The 17478-nt window shown below is 36.7% G+C and overlaps 1 protein-coding gene across 1 annotated transcript in view; it reads left to right on the top strand.

Annotated features, from left to right (window-relative positions):
- Nucleotides 1-17478, top strand: part of SCLT1 (sodium channel and clathrin linker 1) — a 226177-nt gene that overhangs the window by 101378 nt on the left and 107321 nt on the right. The gene's annotated exons all lie outside the window — the stretch shown is intronic.

Raw genomic sequence — 17478 nt, 5'->3', positions numbered from 1 at the left:
ATGCCATGATCTTCGTTTTCTGCATGTTGAGCTTTAAGCCAACTTTTTCACTCTCCACTTTCACTTTCATCAAGAGGCTTTTTAGTTCCTCTTCACTTTCTGCCATAAGGGTGGTGTCATCTGCATATCTGAGGTTATTGATATTTCCCCCTGCAATCTTGATTCCAGCTTGTGTTTCCTCTAGCCCAGCATTTCTCATGATGTACTCTGCATATAAGTTAAATAAGCAGGGTGACAATATACAGCCTTGACGTACTCCTTTTCCCATTTGGAACCAGTCTGTTGTTCCATGTCCAGTTCTAACTATTGCTTCCTGACCTGCATACAAATTTCTCAAGAGGCAGATCAAGTGGTCTGGTATTCCTATCTCTTTCAGAATTTTCCACAGTTTATTGTGATCCACACAGTCAAAGGCTTTGGCATAGTCAATAAAGCAGAAATAGATGTTTTTCTGGAACTCTCTTGCTTTTTCCATGATCCAGCGGATGTTGGCAATTTGATCTCTGGTTCCTCTGCCTTTTCTAAAACCAGCTTGAACATCAGGAAGTTCACGGTTCACCTATTGCTGAAGCCTGGCTTGGAGAATTTTGAGCATTACTCTACTAGCGTGTGAGATGAGTGCAATTGTGTGGTAGTTTGAGTATTCTTTGGCATTGCCTTTCTTTGGGATTGGAATGAAAACTGACCTTTTCCAGTCCTGTGGCCACTGCTGAGTTTTCTAAATTTGCTGGCACAATTGAATGCAGCACTTTCACAGCATCATCTTTCAGAATTTGGAATAGCTCAACTGGAATTCTATCACCTCCACTAGCTTTGTTCGTAGTGATGCTTTCTAAGGCCCACTTGACTTCACATTCCAGGGAGTGGTAAACACACTAATAGCCTATTTTGTTTAACTTACAGATAATATGAATATCATATCAATATTATCAACCATAACATTGTATAGTATACTACTATGGATGTGCTATATTTACTAGTTAAATTTTTAAATTCACTTTCTACTTTTACTCCTTTTTCATATTTAATAGAATATTTAGTAGCCTTTTTATAGGCTACCTATCCATCAGACATTACACTTAGAGCAGTTTTAGAACAGTAAATACATATAGTTAGTGTTAGATATTGTTATTATTTATAGTGATTAAATAAAATTTTAATACTGCTAAAGAAATTAAGGTGAATCTTATCTAATTTAGGATGTTTAGAAGAAAGGCCAATTTGATTGAATCTTTTGTTATATACATTTTTAAAAACATGTTTTTAAAATTGTTTTATCATAAAAACACTAGATACTAAAGCATAAACTGACAGAAACACAGGATGTGGTAGAGCAAATCCATAATGCTAGTAAAGAGTTAACACTGATACGATCTTTATGTGTTAAATATAAGTTAAATCTGATAAAAATTTAACTCATATAAAAGATGTGACTTATGTGATTAACAACTTGATCTAACACACGTCTGTAAAACAGTGAATCCATTCTTTGAATAAATATTTATAAGCATCAGCTGTGTACCAGCCTCTGCACATGGGCTACATCAATGTACAATACAGTAAAGACCTCTGTCTTTCTGGAACTGACATCTAACAGGAGAAGCAGACAATAAACACGATATCTTAGTATGTTAAGAGGCAATAAGTGCTAGAGAAGAACAAAGCAAAACAAAAAATCTCCCTTTAATAAATTTTGCTGGGGAACTACTTCTTAATCAAAATTTAAGCACAAGCCAAAAAGGTAAAAATTGATTTGTTTGAGTATGTTAAAATGTAAAACTTGCATTATAAAAATTAATATAAGTCAAATGAAGACTTTGCAAAGCGTGCAGCTGACACTGCATTAGTGTTGAGCACACATTGCCTAAGCATCAATAAAAATAAATAAAAATCCATACACTATTGGGCAAGGGATATGAACAAACATTTCAAAAAATATAGGAATCAGGAAAATGCAAATTAATACTGTGGAATATAACAACAAGGTAAAAGACAATTACAGTATGATGCAATTCATATACACTTCCAATGTTTTAAACAACAGTGCAGATTATGGACATGTGTGTTTTAGTTATATATGACATATTCATATATATAAAATAATTTTAAAGTATGTGTGTAATATATATACACGTGTGTGTGTGTATACACACACGCATATATTGTGCATGTGTGCATGCATGTACTGTTATTAAAGAATAAATTAAAAACATGTCCAGAAATAGTATAGGGAAAAGGATAGTAAATTATGGTAATTGCATCCTGTGGAATACTGTTCATCATTTAGAAACATGTATTTACATGTAAAGATGTAGTAACAGAATCATAGGGTAGAGCTAGAAAACAAGGTTATGTTGAGAAAGTAAAAATATGGATCTATGGCACAAAAATACATACATGCATATAATAATATATATTTTACCAGTATATGTATATATCCAGGGATGTATCTGGAGAAGGCAATGGCACCCCACTCCAGTACTCTTGCCTGAAAAATCCCATGGATGGAGGAGCCTGGTAGGCTGCAGTCCATGGGGTCACTAGAGTCGGACACGACTGAGCTACTTCACTTTCACTTTTCACTTTGCTGCATTGGAGAAGGAAATGGCAACCCACTCTAGTGTTCTTGCCTGGAGAATCCCAGGGACGGGGAAGCCTTGTGGGCTGCCGTCTATGGGGTCGCACAGAGTTGGACACGACTGAAGCGACTTAGCAGCAGCAGCAGCAGGGATGGATCATATTTTAATGTGAACTTACAAAATGAAGGGGAATGAGATAGATTGGAAATGAACAGGAAAATAAAAATAAGAGCAGATTTTTCACAGCTAATAGTCATGGGCAGATCATGGAGTCACAGAAAGAATAGTGTGATTAACTCAACTCTGTATTCAAGGTTCAGAGAAGAGTGGAAGAAAAAAAGAATAAAAGAATATGAGGTTTATGATATCAGTAGGATAAATCAGGGTGTGGAAATTATGGAAGGAAAATGAATAAGGAAATGGTTCATAAAGACCTACTATAATATGATTGTTGTTATGTTAGTCGCTCAGTTGTGTCTCAGTCTTTGCGACCCCATGGACTGCAACCTGCCAGACTCCACTGTCCATGGAATTCTCCAGGCAAGCATACTGGAGTGGGTAGCCATTCCTTTCTCCAAGGGATCTTCCCCACCCCAGGATTGAACCCGGGTTTCCTGCATTGCAGGCAGATTCTTTACCATCTGAGCCACCATATTGGGAAACCCAATATGATGATAATGCAAGACAGTTTCTGAGACTATTGTTCAGTTTGATTTCTTCTATAAATTCAGGAAGTTGAGCTAAATGATTATTAAGATACCTCTAGCCATAAAATTTCATGATTCTTCTAATGCCTTTTAGCCCAATATCACCATGTTCTGCCCATTTTCTCTATATAGAGTTTTTAGTTTAATTCTCTATATAGAGTCTTTAAAAAAAGACTGGGCTTTTGATACTGGGCTAAAGGACATTGGAAGAATCAAGAAATTTTATGACTAAAGGTATCTTAATAATCATTTAGCTCAACTTCCTGAATTTATAGAAGAAACCAAACTGAACCAAAGTCTCAGAAATTGTCTTCCGGGGTTGCACAACAAATTCATAGAGGAGCTAAATTAGAACTTGTATTTTGTAATTGCTACTCTAGTGAGTTTCTAAACCTGACTCGAACAGTATTCACAGCAGTAAGGAAGTCAAGAATGAAAGTTGATCATTAAAGAATGATGAGTGGATATATTGTTTTTTGACAACTATGTTATTTGGTTTTTGGGCATCTGAGTCTGAAGATTATAAATTGAGATTACAGATTAACAAAGCTAGTTTTGGTTTTCTAAAGCCTAAAACATCTTAAGTGTTTAACTGTCCATGAGCAACTTTGCCATAATATTTACTGACAATATTACATAGCTTAACACTAAGCAATTCAGAGTTGTATACATAAAACTATGCTTGCTTTTCCTGCCACAGGCTTGAAAGAACAGAAGGATAAGCAGATGCTTCTTTTAGGGAAAAGGATGTTGCTTTCAAGTTTGACAGATTCTGAATGATGGGCATATTGATATTACCAAAATTTAGGTTTTGAGATGCCCTGTATGTGTGTATCTGTGCCAAAAATAACTACATTAGAAGCTATTTAAACACTAGCTTTGTGTAAGTGTATACTTATACTGAAAATTTACTAGTTTCAATTTGTTGTTTGATGTTAATGATACAAAAAAAAATGAGAATCATGTGAACTTATAATTAAATCTTTTATCATTTTTCTTTTCAAGAGTTTCTAGTGATACCCATCATAGCAGACAAAACTTGTCAGCCTAGTTTCAAAGAGCGTTCATTCACCTGGTCTTTCCCAACCCTCCAGTTAGATACGATAGTCATTTTGCTGTTTCTCATGAAGAACTTTCCGTTCCTTCCTTTTTGCATTTGATCTTTATTCTGTTTTGTAGAAAATTTGTAATTTTCTAAATCTGGTTTAAGCTTGCCTTCTCCAGGAATACTTCTCTCATTCATTCCAGCAGATATTTTTACTGTTCTTTTCTTGTGGATATACTGAGCATTTATTCCTTTTAACTGAGATTTTATGCTATTTTTTTCTGTAGGTGATTTTTTTGTCATATATATTTGTTTATAATGTATATTCAGCTGAGTCATGAAAATAATTACTTTTCAGGCCATGCGTGCTCAGATTTTATATCTGCCTTGTGAAGTCTTTGAAGGAAAGGACTTCATTTGTGTGTCTTTTGGGAACAACAGTATTATCTTTGTAAAAGTATGTAGTGTAAAGATTGACTCAAAAGCATTTGTGTAAGGGTTCATAGTATCTTTTCATTAGAGAGGTATTATCAGAGTATTTATTAAAAAAAAACTTTAGCCATTAAGGAATGATCTCATTAGCAGGCATAGATAACTGTTTTTGTATACAGAATTTGTAACTTAGCAGTCTATTTTTATTTATTGAGGACTTACATACTACATGTGTGCTCTCAATGTAGAAACAGTGTTTACTAAGTTTATGGATGATGTGAAAGCCTCTAAATTGTTGAAATTTGACCTATTTCATCTTATGTACACTTTTGTGGCTTCCATAATCTCTAAAGATAAGAGCTTATTAAATTTTTGTAGCTCAAACGTCTCCTGGTTATCTCTACCAAGATAAGTCAGAGGTAATAAGCTTAGCATGTTATTAATATCTCTTGAATCTTCTCTTTGTATTTATAAATGGCACCGTTCAGTTTCTGCTTCACAAAATTAGGAGGCATCCTAAATTCTTTTCTGTCCCAACTCTACCTTCTGAGTGTCTCTCAGATCCTTCACTTCTGCATCATTACGTTGTTACTGCCTTTGCTCAGTCCATCATCTCATCTGAGCTTCTGCAGTAACCTCCAGATTGGCTTACCTCTTTTCCATCTTCCTTTTTCATACTGTCATCAAAATGATCTTTCAGAAATAAAATCTGATCATGTCAGTCTCCTTCAATGACTTCAAAATGCCTATGGGATATGATCGAAATTATTTAACATGACATGAAGTCTTCTGTGACCTGACCCCTGACTACTTAACTCTATACCTTGTCGCTCTTCGTCTCAGTTTCCTGAACTATTCCCAGTTACCCAAACAGGCTGTGCTATTTCGTAAATCCCTCCCTGTGCTCAAATTGTTCAGGGTGCCTAAAATGCCTTTTCCTGATAAATGTCTTCTCAGCTTTCAAGGTTCAGAAGTGTCATATCTTCTAGAAATCACTTTCTGCATCTTATGGTTTCTTCCTCCCCAGGTACAACCAAATGTGCCTCAGCCATAAGCTGCACATTTATCTGTCACAGTATATTTAACACTTTAATGTACTTAATTCTTTACATGTTAATCGCTTTGCTAGTTTTTAAGCTCCTTAAAAGTATGGATCTTTATGTAGCCCTTTTTACCTTACCATCATCTAAGACAGTGCTAGACATCTGGCAAGATGCTCAAAAGGAGAAAAAAAAAACTTTTTGAGTCGTTAAGTCAGTTAATTCATTAAATTGCATTTCATCAGAGGGGCAAAGCTAAACTCATTTATGTGGATTTTCTATTTGTGTATTTTGCCGCCAATATTTGGGGGCACAACTGCTTTTCTTAGACTGTCATTATTTAGAAAATGACATTTATATTCCTCAGCCATGCAGTAACATGTGTCCACTTAGTAGTCCTGTATGAAGAAATCTCGTGCCGTCGTGTTTTGTGATGCCCAGTTGTGAATCATAATTTTGTCCACTGTATTCTGCCGTATCCTGTCACTTAGTGGATTACTGCAGTGCCTGTGTTTAAATAACCGTTACTTAACTTAATAATGCCCCAAAGCACAAGAATAGTGATGTTGGCAATTCAGATATGCCAAAGAGAAGCCTTAAAGTGCTTCCTTTAATGAAATGGGGAAAATTCTCTGTTTAATAAAGAAAAAAAGCTTCTGCTGAGGTTGCTAAGACCAATGGTAAAAACAAATCTGCCTGAAGTTGTGAAGAAGGAAAAAGAAATTCATGCTGATTTTGCTGTTGCACCAAACTGCAAAAGTTACAGCCACGATTTGTGATAAGTGTTTAGTTAAGATGAAAAAGGCATTAAATTTGTACAATAAGAGAAAGACCACATTCACAAAACTTCTATTATTGTTAAAATTGTTTTTATTCATTTTTGCCATTAATTTCTCATTGTGCCCAATTTAAGCTTTGATTTATGTGTTGTATAGAGAAAAACATGGTATACGTCGGTTTCAGTAGGATCCACGGTTTTAGGCATCCACTGGAAGTCTTGGGACATATCTCCTGCAGATAAGGGGGGACTGCTGTATATGCACCTCTGCCAGGTAATAGTTTTATTTTAGCTGAGATAACAGATTTTTCTCAGATGTCTTATGTCCCAATTTGAATAATATTGTGTCTTTTATTATAAAGATGCTATGGAAATCTGGAATTCATTGATCACTAGTTTTGATTCCTAGTGACTCTTGGAAACTATCCTTTGTGAGAAATGGCCCTGAGCAGATGTGCTTAGTCATAAGAATTGCCAGACAGTTTCTTATGCGTTGGCAGCTAGTTTTTCTGAGAGTAGAAAACTTAAGAAATAGGGTTTTGCTGTCAGTTTCCTATCTCTTCACCCTATTTTGCTTTAATGTTATTTATGGGGTTACCGCTTATTCAAAAATGTTTGTATCTTTATCATTTAAACTTTCGGGCATAAAGAAGAATATGAGACTTTACTTCTAGAACATACTAGTCAACAGCAGAAAGAAATTTCATAACTTCATGTTTGGAACTTTTGCCTCTTACAATAGGTGATTACTAGTTTATTTCAAAATGTATTTTTTATTGATAATTTTATTTTGCAGACACTCCACATTTGTATACCTGACCCAGAAGTACACTTCTGTGTGAGGTGAAGTATAAAGAGCATAGACATTGAAGTCAGACAGCTTTAGATTAGTATTCTTATTTTAAATTTCCTCTTGATTTGGCCACGTTGCTTAACTGAATGAACTTTAGTTTTGGGGTTTTTTTTTTAATGTCTATTGAAGTACACTTGATTTGCAATGATGTGTTAGTTTCAGGTATAGAGCCAAGTGACTTCAGTTATACATGTACATATATCCTCTCTTTTTTAAAGATTCTTTTCCCATATTAGAGTACTGAGTAGAGTTCCCTGTGCTGTACACTAGGTTCTTATTATTTATTTTATATGTAATAGTGTGTACATGTCAATTCCAGTCTTCTAATTTCTTAATCTCTGCAATAGAAAAAACTTCTCTCCATTGCTCTGGAAGTCAGCCTTTCCTTTGTTGTTGTTGCTGTTAATTTCTAGGAACTAGATAAAGCGTTCCTTTCTTTTCCCCTCCTTTCTATTGTTATATCCCCGTGTCTTGCCAGCTGTACAGCCCTAAACTTGTTTCTTCTTGTATGTTGTTCCATCAGTTATAGTCACTCTTTTTACAAATCTTAGTCTCCTATAGTTTCTTCTAAGACCTCAGGTTTGTATACATACCTCCCCTGATGATTCCTCAGATAACTGTATTTTCTGCTTCCCATTCTTTGAAATTGCTTGGAGGAAAAACCTGTATTTGCTATAGTTGTTTCTTAGAATTTCTTTCAATTTGGATTTGCCCCCTATCTCTATTCTCCTCCTCAAGTTGACTGATACCTTTTTTGCCTTAAAACAAAATCCTTCTTTCTCCTTGGTTATTGATTCTTTTCAACTGATGATTTTTATGTCCTTGAAAATTTTTCTTCTAGGTCTTTTTTGTTTGTGTCCTGATTTCTTCTGTGACTTTTGTCACTGTTTCCTTTTTTTTTTTCGCTTTTCCCATTTCCATCCTACCTGCTAAAAGTAGAAATGTCTTAAATTTCTGGCCATGTTACATAGTTTCCCTGCCCCACCCTCTCCTTGGATGATCGCCTTTACCCTACCCAACTTAAACTTTCATCTCAATGACAGTGTTTCCCACATGTGTACTCTGGTCTTGATCACTTTGTTGAGCTCTGTATTTAATACCAGGGCAGTGGTTTTTAAACTATTTTTAGTTAAAAAATCTCGAACACAAAACCCTAATATATTGATAAACGTAGAATTGCTGTGATTGATGTGAGGAGGGCAATCTTCCCCATCTTAGTAACTGGTACTATCTTCAGACCAGTGAATCTTGCTTGGTTCTGCTCTTTTGCTTTACCCTCATACCCAAGTCATGTTTGCACTGATCCAGGTGATGACAGTCCAGTCATCACCGCTGTCATTGCTACCCCAAGCCATCACTCTCTCTCGTCTTTGCCTCCTCTCTGTTTTCCCTGCTTTCTCTCTTACCCCACTGTTATTTATTCTCCACACACCGACCCAAAAAATCTCAGAGCATAAAGCAAATCACATCACTCACTTGCATATAACACTCAGTGGATTTCATTGCAGTTGGAACAAATTCCAAAATTCTTTCCTTGCCCGGAGGCATTTATATTATCTGATGTCTCTGCCTTCCTCTCTATCTTCATCTTACACTTTTCTCTCTATGATGCATCCCAGTTAATTGTTCTTTATTAAGTACCTTTCTCATATGCTTTGCATTTATTATTAATTCTCGCTGCCTGTAATTTCTTCACCTTGTGTGCGTGCATGTGTGCTCCGTCATGTCTGATTCCTTGCAACCCCGTGGACTGTAGCCCACTAGGCTCCTCTGGCCATAGGATTTTCCAGACAGGAATCCTGGAGTGGGTTGCCATTTCCTTCTCCAACTTTCACCTTAGATTTTCTTAAATCAGCCCCATTGTCTTGCTTAGCTCAAATATTCCTTCTTTATAGATAGGTTGTCACTGATGATCCAAGTCTCTCTCCCATTGTTATATATCATTTGCTTCATGGCATTATCACATTCTGAAATTATCTCATTTATTTGTTTACATATTTGTTGTCTGTCTCCCCCTAAAGCAATATAAACTGTATGAGGCTTTTTGTCCCTTGTTTGCCACTGCATCAGCAGTGCTGACAACTTAGTGTAGTTCCGGTGAAAATGAAAGTTGCTCAGTCATGTCCGACTCTTTGTGACTCATGTACTATACAGTGATTCTCTAGGCCAGAATACTGGAGTGGGTAGCCTTTCACTTCTCCAGGGGATCTTCCCAGCCCAGGGATGGAACCCAGGTCTCCCACATTATAGGTGGATTCTTTACCAGCTGAGCCACAGGGAAAGCCCAAGAACACTGGAGTAGGTAGCCTGTCCCTTCACCAGAGAATCTTCCTGACCCAGGAATCGAACCGGGGTCTCCTACATTACAGGTGGATTCTTTACCAACTGAGCTATCAGGGAGTAGTTTGGGTTGGTGCTCAATAAAAATAAGCATAGGAATCCTGAAATGGCTAAAAATAAACAAAAGCTGAATGAGCCACAAACGTGAAACTCAACATGTCCAGATTATATTCATAGTGCAAGGCGTATTATAAACATTCAATAAATATTTGTTCAAAGAGTGAATGGATAGAATCCCTTAAATTCTGTCTCTGTAAAATCTATGCCATCTCTCCCAGTGGAACTGCTTGCTTATCGTTACCATCACTCATGTAGACATTCCCTGCCTTTTATTCAAATTCCTGAAGTGTAGCTCTGATCTCATTATATTTGAGTAGCTCTCCATTGCCCTTAAATTAATACAGATTGCCTAACTTGTCAATTAAGGTCATTTACGTTGTAGCCCCTGTTGCCTTTTTCAGTCTTCCTTCCCTTCTTCCCTAAATAAGCTCTACACCTGCCTACCTTTATGCTTGAACTTATTTGTTCCTTCCTGAAGCTCTTTTTAGATTTACTCTTGTGAGTAAATTTACTCTTGTGGGGTCTCTGCTTGTGAGATTTACTGTTCGGCCTCTGCCAATTCTTACTTTCAATACCTCCCACGTGGAAAAAGCAAGAGAGTTCCAGAAAAACATCTATTTCTGCTTTATTGACTATGCCAAAGCCTTTGACTGTGTGGATCACAATAAACTGTGGAAAATTCTGAAAGAGATGGGAATACCAGACCACCTGACCTGCCTCTTGAGAAATTTGTATGCAGGTCAGGAAGCAACAGTTAGAACTGGACATGGAACAACAGACTGGTTCCAAATGGGAAAAGGAGTACGTCAAGGCTGTATATTGTCACCCTGCTTATTTAACTTACATGCAGAGTATATCATGAGAAATGCTGGGCTGGAAGAAGCACAAGCTGGAATCAAGATTGCCGGGAGAAATATCAATAACCTCAGATACGCAGATGACACCACCCTTATGGCAGAAAGTGAAGAGGAACTAAAAAGCCTCTTGATGAAAGTGAAAGTGGAGAGTGAAAAAGTTGGCTTAAAGCTCAACATTCAGAAAACGAAGATCATGGCATCCGGTCCCATCACTTCATGGGAAATAGATGGGGAAACAGTGTCAGACTTTATTTTTCTGGGCTCCAAAATCACTGCAGATGGTGACTGCAGCCATGAAATTAAAAGACGCTTACTCCTTGGAAGGAAAGTTATGACCAACCTAGATAGCATATTCAAAAGCAGAGACATTACTTTGCCAACAAATTTGTCTAGTCAAGGCTATGGTTTTTCCTGTGGTCATGTATGGATGTGAGAGTTGGACTGACGAAGGCTGAGTGCCGAAGACTTGATGCTTTTGAACTGTGGTGTTGGAGAAGACTCTTGAGAGTCCCTTGGACTGCAAGGAGATCCAACCAGTCCATTCTGAAGGAGATCAGCCCTGGGATTTCTTTGGAAGGAATGATGCTAAAGCTGAAACTCCAGTACTTTGGCCACCTCATTCGAAGAATTGACTCATTGAAAAAGACTCTGATGCTGGGAGGGATTGGGGGCGGGAGGAGAAGGGGACGCCAGAGGATGAGATGGCTGGATGGCATCACTGACTCGATGGACGTGAGTCTGAATGAACTCCGGGAGTTGGTGATGGACAGGGAGGCCTGGTGTGCTGTGATTCATGGGGTCGCAAAGAGTCGGACACGACTGAGCGACTGAACTGAACTGAACTGAAACTAAATGCAAATGTACTACCTACTCTGAATCATAATACTTCAGTCTTCTGTGATGCTTAAAGTGTGCTTTGTGGCCCTCCTAAAGATTACTGTATCTAACCTATCTTTGTGTGTTTTGTATTACCTTAAAGAACACCTTCTGTGTTCTAGATGTCACAGGTACTTGATAAACATTTTTTGAGTATGCCCATTGCATAAGCCTGGTTAATAATAGAAAGTGAATTAATATGTTATACACTTTGTCAGTGGTACTCAAAGTCGTATAAACCTAAAACTGTATTTGAAATAATTGTTTACAGTTTCTTTGTAATGGTAAACATACTGATGGTGCAGTTATTCAGTAAAATCTAAGGCCATAGCTGTGTATCAGAATTATCTGTAGAGATTCTGAAAAACAGAGATGAGCAAGTACCACTCTGACATTCTGAATGAATAAGACTCAGAGGCTGTATGTAATGTAGTTACAGAGTGCTTGCTTTCATACGAAGAAAGTATGGAGAACTACTACTGAAAAGTAAAAGTGTTCGTCACTCAGTCGTGTCTCACTGGTTTGATGGAAAATTACATTTCAACATAGAAATCGGGACTTTGAACTACTTTGAATTATATATGATTTTGAATTATGTAAAAAATTATGTACAAATGAACTGTTTTCAGGACTGAGTAGCCTCTGTTTTAAGGCTTTGATAATTCAGTCCACAGATTATTAATATCTGTTGCTTTCTTTGTAGTCTTCTGTCCTTTGAAAACTTTTAATCATTAGACTGCTACTAAAGATTAAAAGGAGAGAAAAGTTAAACTTTTTCCAGTTTTGCTACTTGTAGTCAGTTTTCTAAAATCAGAAGTGATCTTAGAAATTCAGAACTTTGTCTAAAATTGGGGATTTTCTAATTTTTAAGCATAAGTGATTGGCTTTATTTTACAGATAATTGCAGATGAACTTGCTAAAGTAATGCATTTTTTTCTTTTTCCTCAGAATGTTATCACTTCTCATTGTGTGAAACAAATACTGTACACATTTCTGTAATTCTCTTGACATGAGCCTGAAAAAGACAGATAAAAACTCTTCTTAAAATGGATTTAAATCTTAAAGATATTTATAATTAAAACATTTAATTTCTGTCCAAGTTAATGCTATAATTTAAGTGTATACTTATATAAACTACATTGAGGTAAATCATATGTTTTATATTTGGTTATACTTTGCTTAACAGAGCAAAGCTTTGCTTTTTAAAGATCAAACTTCTTTAATGAGTGATGAAAATCATATTAAAGAAAAATCTCAGAAATTTTAAATTGCTTGACAAAGAAGCATACCTAAAAGTAATGTGCTTTTAAAAATATTCCTTTTAGCAAAAATAAAATGTAACTATTTTATTTATTTATCAGTTTTTTTTAAATGAAAACTTGTTTTGACCTTTATAAAAGGATGTACAAGCTTCCCTTGTGGCTCAAACAGTAAAGAATCTGCCTGCAGTGCTGGAGACCTGAGTTCGATTCCAGGGTGGGGAAGATCCCCTGGAGAACGAGATTGCTACCCACTCCAGTATTCTTGCCTGGAGAATTCCATAAACAGAGGAGCCTGGCAGGCTACAGTCCATGGGGTCGCAACGAGTCAGACACAACTGAGTAGCACTTTCACTTTTCTTTGTGTATCTAAAACATTTGAATGTAAAATAGTATAACTAGTTATTAAAGCTCCTTCATAAAATAAAATTAGAATTATTTTTGTTGAAACTAAAGATTTCACAAGTTTGAATATTTGAAGTGACTCCTAAGACTCCACAGAGCTTAGGCACATAAGCTTCTATTTAAAGGCTAAGGATATTGTGCGATAATAAGTAAAAGAGCACAGGGGAAGCTTAGGAGGCCCAAGTGACATCCAGACCCAAATGCTGTATGGTCTTTCTGCACACACAGGTATGCTTTGTCTCCAGGTTGACCCACCAAGATGTTATACAGTGAATCTTGGCTTCAGGAAAACTCAGAGAAGTTTTAGGTTTGTGTTGTTTTGTTTGTTTTTTTTTTTCCTTTGCCCCTCTGATCACGTAGTCCAGTCCGGCTGCCTAACCAGTTATACCAGGTGAAAGCCATCAGTGAACAGATCGTGTTTGAGGGTTACCAGAGGAGATTCAGACTTTAAGCAGCACACCGTAAATCCCACTTTTCACTTTTTGGCCCAGAGGCAAAGCCAGACATTCAGGCATCCCTCAAGCTTTTGCAAACCAGCTATAAATTAATGCAATACCACACCATTCCTGACAACTCAAAATCTAAAAAGAGGCAAGATTATGATGATAGCTTACATTTGTATAAACTGCTAAAACTCCAGTACTTTGGCCACTGGTTGCAAAGAACTGACTCATTGGAAAAGACCCTGATGCTGGGAAAGATTGAAGGCAGGAAGGGAGGGGGATTACAGAGGATGATGGTGGGATGGTATCACGGACTCAATGAATATGAATTTGAGCAAGCTCTGGGAGTTGGTGATGGACAGGGAAGCCTGGCGTGCTGCAGTCCATGGGGTCACAAAGAGTCGGACATGACTAAGCGACTGCACTGTACTGACAGTAAAGTTTATAAAGTACTTTAATAGGCCTTGCCTTATTTGAACTTTATGATATTTCTGTGAGTTATGCAGGAAAATTGTTTTTATCTTTATTTTACGGCCTCAGTTCTGAACCTTAGAGAAGTCGTTGGCTCAGTTTTCACAGTCTCCTGTGCTGAGAGTCAAGTGTAAAGGATAGATCTTATGACTTTAGTTCTAGAATATTTTTCAGTATTTCATGTCAGAAGTAGATATAAAGAGCTATCTATTTCATTTCTGTCTTGTAGAACAGTGTAGGAATAAATAAGTATATATAACTTACTGTATATTTTCCTCAAAAAGCATAATAGCTGTTTGTATGTTTTAGGGAATATAACTTAAGAGATTCTGTTTCAAATGAAAGGCTCTGTTTCAAATAAGATACATTTTGAAGAATTGCTCACAAAATTATTCTTTTAGGATTTCCACACATGAATAAAAAATTGGACCTTCAAGATCTGAGTAAAATATCAAGACAGACTGGTACCTGTGACCCTCTGTCTCCTTTCCTTTTGTGCCCTCTTTGATTTATTTATGATCCATTTACTTGTCTACCACATGCCAGGCAGTGTGCTATCCATGAGGATTTTAAAACTAGTAAAATATGAGCCTTGCTTCTAATGATCTTACATTCCATATTTTTTCCCATAAACTCACAGTTCCATGAGAGGAGTATCTGTTAACAGTGTGTAAAGTATTATGAATTATAAGAGCTGACATTCTAGAGACTTTTGCCTAGAAGTTAGAGAAGACTTGAAATGAGGAGACTTTTGAGCTAAGTCTTGAAAGTTGTTAAGGAATTTATCAGTAAAAGCAAAAGAAGTCTACTCAAGTCAAATGTGGAAAAATAGACAAGGCTGTGTTAAAAGAAACATGGAGTTAGTAGTCTGTTATACTAGGAACATAAATCACATGAGAGGAACTAACAAGAGATGAGACTCTTTTGAGGCCAGATGGTGACTAACTATAAGCCATGCTGAGGAGTATTGATTATATGCCCAAAGAAGTGAGGAATCCAGAAATCATTATTATACAAGAATTTTTATCATCAGATAACTTTGGGGGGGGTGGTGTGGGGCAGGTAGGGTTCATTAAAGAGGAGACCAGAAGTCAGGAGATCAGTTTGTAATCTATTGGGATAGTCCTGAGAAATAATGATGAGGCCAGTGATTGGGCCATGGAAGTAGAAATGGAATACACAGCTGAGATGCCATTTAGAAGTAGAATCAGTAGGCAGATTAGAAATCAGGAAACCATCTAGTACAGAGTCTTGGTTTTGGAAAATTATCTAATCCACCTCGCCGTTGTGGGACATGAGACTGCTGAGAAACTCTTGTGGTCAAGTGAACTGAAGTAAGCTACAGCATTGATTGCTCACAGAATTGGGTTCCTGACTCGCAGGTACTCCATATTGCACCTCATTCCCACTGTATCTCTAACACATTTTTTTTCTTTAATCATGCTCTGACCTTCCATTTGTTTATACTTTACAGTGCACTTTAATGTACATTACCTATTTTGACCTGTTCACCAATCTCATGGCATAGGTAGAATAAGCATTATTATCCCTCTTCTGAGGGCAAGAAAGCCAAATCAGAGTGGGTGCTATGCTTGTTCAGAGGTTACTCAATTTTATCATTACTATATAAAATCTTACTCCTGAAGTTTTCCTTTTTAAAATATATAGACTTTTATAACTGGTAGATTTGTTGATTGATTCATATAGTAGATGCTCTCCTGACATCGTCTCTTAGTTCACATTTTACGTGCATTAGCGTAAGGTGGTCTTGAAGTTGTTTTTGTTTTGTTATTTGGTGAATGTTTGTGTAGAAAAAATTTATTTTATGGCTAATGAAGTCAGATTTTTATAAACTGCTGCTGGTGCTAAGTCACTTCAGTCGTGTCCGACTCTGTGCGACCCCAGAGATGGCAGCCCACCAGGCTCCCCTGTCCCTGGGATTCTCCAGACAAGAACACTGGAGTGGGTTGCCATTTCCTTCTCCAATGCATGAAAGTGAAAAGTGAAAGTGAAGTCGCTCAGTCGCGTCCGACTCTTACCGACCCCATGGACTGCAGCCTACCAGGCTCCTCCATCCATGGGATTTTCCAGGCAAGAGTACTGGAGTGGGGTGCCATTGCCTTCTCCGTTTTATAAACTGGGTTCATTTAAAACAAAGCTTATTCATAAGTGCTTAATCTTATGAAACATTATTGGTACCATTTTTCGGTAACAGTATATCACAGAGCCAACTCACTGCAAAAGACCTTAATGCTGGAAAAAATTGGGAGCACCAGAAGGGGATGACAGAGGATGAGATGGTTGGACACCATTACTGACTCAATGGACGTGAGTTTGAGCAAACTCAGAGATAGTGATGGACAAGGAAGCCTGGCATGCTGCAGTCTATGGGGTTGCAAAGAGTTGGACTCGACTTAGCAACTGAATAACAACAAATATCTTAGAGGACTCTTTACCTATTTCATTACTTATTTTTGAATCCGTAGGCAGGTTGGCAAACCTGTCAGCATACTGGCTTGACTTCAGTTTGATATAAAAATAGGACTTATTCACAGTTATTGTTAAGTGAGACAATATCCACAGAACATTTAAGGCAGATCCTGGAACCTAATAACTACCTGAAACATTTTAGGTATTATTAGATTTTTATTTCCTGTTGTTTTATGCTAATTAATTATGTAATTATAGATATTGTTAAAGTCAAAAGTAATGAATTAACGTTTATTGTGAGTTTTGCATAAAATAATTTCTTTGGATTCAATAGCGCTGGTATGCTTTGTATTTATAATACATACATAAAATATAATTAAGAAATAAATATCGGCAGTTCCTACACTAAAATACCTTCCTTCCTAAAAATGTATGTTTTCCCCCATAATCCACATGTTCTGTATTTCCACTTAGTGTTTAATTTTAAAATCTTTTTTTGTTTTGTTTTAGTAGTGGTATTCTAAAATCTTTTTTTGTGGGGAGTCAAGAAGATATTAAAACTAATTTGATTCTGCTAAAACATTCAGAAACTTGTCCTTTTTGTCCTTGGTAAAGAAAGTAATATTAGACTATCTTGAGACATGTTTCAGTCCATTATATTAAGAGGTTGTTCTACTTCTAGTGTGTAAGGAATGATCAAGGTGTTGAAACTTGGGTTCATTTTCATAGAAAGGCCAATAAGCAATATTTCTCTTTGTTCAGGAAATTATAGACATAGCTGTAGTCTACATAATGCACTGACATTCTTATAATTTATCAAGATGATAAAGTTCTTCATGAAATCTGTTGAATTATTTGAGTATAAAATGTAATTTATCCGATTAAAGTATTAATGACTTCCAC

Source organism: Bos indicus x Bos taurus, chromosome 17 (genome assembly GCF_003369695.1).
Source record: "Bos indicus x Bos taurus breed Angus x Brahman F1 hybrid chromosome 17, Bos_hybrid_MaternalHap_v2.0, whole genome shotgun sequence".
Taxonomy (NCBI): domain Eukaryota; kingdom Metazoa; phylum Chordata; class Mammalia; order Artiodactyla; family Bovidae; genus Bos; species Bos indicus x Bos taurus.
Note: the sequence above shows the minus strand (reverse complement) of the source record. Positions and strands in the feature narration are given on the sequence as shown.